Source organism: Arachis ipaensis, chromosome B09, assembly GCF_000816755.2.
Source record: "Arachis ipaensis cultivar K30076 chromosome B09, Araip1.1, whole genome shotgun sequence".
Lineage (NCBI taxonomy): Eukaryota > Viridiplantae > Streptophyta > Magnoliopsida > Fabales > Fabaceae > Arachis > Arachis ipaensis.
In genome coordinates, this window is record NC_029793.2 from 7273903 (window position 1) to 7276812 (window position 2910).

A 2910-nucleotide genomic window follows, 5' to 3' on the forward strand; every position below is an offset into this window, starting at 1 on the left:
TATACTAAGAGAGTAGTGCAGGTAAAGGCTAATAATATATAGGGTCCGGTAAGTGATTCCATTGCCTCTCTTTAGTCTTTACTTATTCTTCTTCTTTTTGTATTTTGATTCTTCACATCCTTTTCCTTTCTTTATCAAGAAGCACAAGAAATTTCTTGACTTCATACTTTTCCAATATAATAGTAAATTCATACTCTCTCGTCTCTCTTCATATTATTAAATAATATCATTATTTTTAGCATCGTACAAATTACCAAACAGATTAATAAAAAAATTAGTTGTTTTCAAAGTATCGCAACATATTTTTATAAATTTTGTGTGGGAGCTACCATAATTTTTTGTATTTAATGTGTTTTTTTTAAATAAATTATTTTTAAAAATAAAAGACTCAATATAAGAAAATAAAAAAAATGTAAGTCAATTTTAATTTTACTTTCTATGAATTTTAAATTATCCTTAAGTATATGTCCTACTGTAAAGTAGTAGAAAAGATGGATATGTAAGTAGTAAAATTTTTTTATATATATCATGATCTGTTCAAACAATTGCGATGGTCAATTAATTTATAGCAGATTCGGGTAAAGAGCACTAGAATGTTGTTAAGAAGATTTTGAGATACATCAAAGGAACTTCGAATGATGTATTATGTTTTTGAAGGATCGGAATTCATTGTCAATAGATATTTCGATTCAGACTTTACAAATGATCTTGATAAACGAAAATCTATTACATGATATGTTGTTGAGTTAAGAAATTAACTAAATTAATTAGTGATGACAAACATTATTTTTGGGTAAAATAAATAATTAGTGTTGAGTGTTAATAATGATATGTTGCTGATTATTTATTAAACATTGCAGGCCAAGACTTTGTCTAGCAGCCCAAAATGGAATAAAAATAAAACATCAAGGCTAATGAGCTGGTTAGTCAAGTGGAGCCCGATAGAAACAAAGAAATGAACCAACGAGCCAAGCAAATTAAACCTGATCCAAGCCCGTGTCCATCAATCCAAGTTGATCCCACCAAGCTTCTCATACAAGATAGAAGTCTTCACTCTCTCTCATTGCTCCCAAAGCAATGTTCTTCTCTCATCTGTCTTAGTCAAATCACAAACTCAGAAAAGTGAGAAAGAGAAAGAGAAAACTTCTTTTCTAAGGTGATCATCAAAGAAGCAAGAAAGAGAAAGTCCAATATTGAAACGCAGAAGTCTAATCAGCAAATTTAAACTATATCAAGCTTAGGTTAGAGGTAACCCATTTCCTTTTACATGCAACACACTTTCTTCTCTTCATCTTCAACTCTTTATATCTCCGTTTTGAACTATATGGAAAAGAGGATTTCTGTTCCTCTCTGCTGTAAATCCACGGTCTCAAACATGTCTTGGGGACCAAGTTGGTTTTCAAGAGCTCAGATCAAGTTGACCATTTGAAGACTCTTGTGGTTCCTGCTTTATGGCTTTCGGTCAAGATGGGGAAGTCAGAAGCAAAGTTTCTACTCTAAGGTTTATGAGAAAAAGTGAATCTGTGGGTTGGTGAAGCTCAAGGCTCAATGTGTTGACTTTGGAAGAAGAACCCACCAACATGCAAGGAGATAAAAGAAGACTTTCTGCTCATTCAGGAGCAAGGAGAGAAAACCAGTGAACCTGAGGTGTATGTTCTGAGAAGAGTTCTTTGAAGAAGTTCATCTAAGTGGACAGTGCTTCCTAATCAAAGGTGCATTCCGCCAGTATGAAGAATTGAATCAGAGGCTTGCTAATCTGGTTTTTCGCATGGCACAGAGGCTGTTGATGAAGTCAATCTCCTTCATGTTTTACAGATTGTGATGTACTTTTCTATGTTTATCTTTCTGTAATTTCTTGTGAGAAAAGGCATCGTGAGAAAGCTCAAGTAAAAGCCATGAGTGGAAAAAGGCTGAGTGATACACTTGAGAGAAAAGCCTAGAGTTATTTTCTGATTTCTTTAGGTATGTCTATGTCTTGTATCTTGTAGCTGTAAGGTATTCCTTTCTTAGTTGGGTTAGCACTAAGAGTGAATAGTTAGGTATTAGCATAGCCAATGTCAAATTAGGTTAGAACTTGAGTGTGAAAGGATTGGGTCAATCTTGTGAAATTGGTGTATGTAATACTGTTAACTATAGTGAAAATTCTTCCATAGTTGTGGAGGAGACTGGACGTAGGTTGCATAGCACAAGGCAACCGAACCAGGATACATGCTGGTGTTAGCTTCTCTCTTATCTGCTGTGTTCTGTTTTCTGATATTCATGAGATAAAAATAAATTGTCTCATAAATTTTCGTTGCTGAGTACAAATAGAATCAGAATTGAAAGTTTGTTTAAAAGGGTCATAACTGCAACTTAAAAGGAAGGCATAGATTCAACCACCCTTTTCTAAACTTACCACAACCTTCATATGTGTTCATACTTGCATGAGGAGTTGTGAGCTGATTATCTAAATTATAGACTGTTGTAGCTCTATCTACTATAGAAATTGAATATATGATAGCTACACAAGCATGCAAGGAAGCTATTTGGATCCAAATGTTAATGGAGGAACTCAGGTACAAACAATAGAAGATTTCTGTATACTGTGACAGTTAGAGTATCTTGCACATTGCAAAAAATCTTGTCTTTCATTCAAGAACAAAACACATTGAAGTATAGTATCACTTTGTTTGAGAAGTAGTAGAGAAAGAGAGTATAGATATGCAAAAGATTCATACTAAAGATAATCTAGCATATATCATTACAAAGTCAATCAATACTGATAAATTTAAATGATACATATCCTTCTATGACCTATTGAGTACATGAACAACATAAAATCGTGACACTTTTAATGCCAAAATTAATTTTAAAGAAATTATAAAATTAGTAAAGTTATTTTAGTAAAAAATTAAATAAAATAAAAGGATA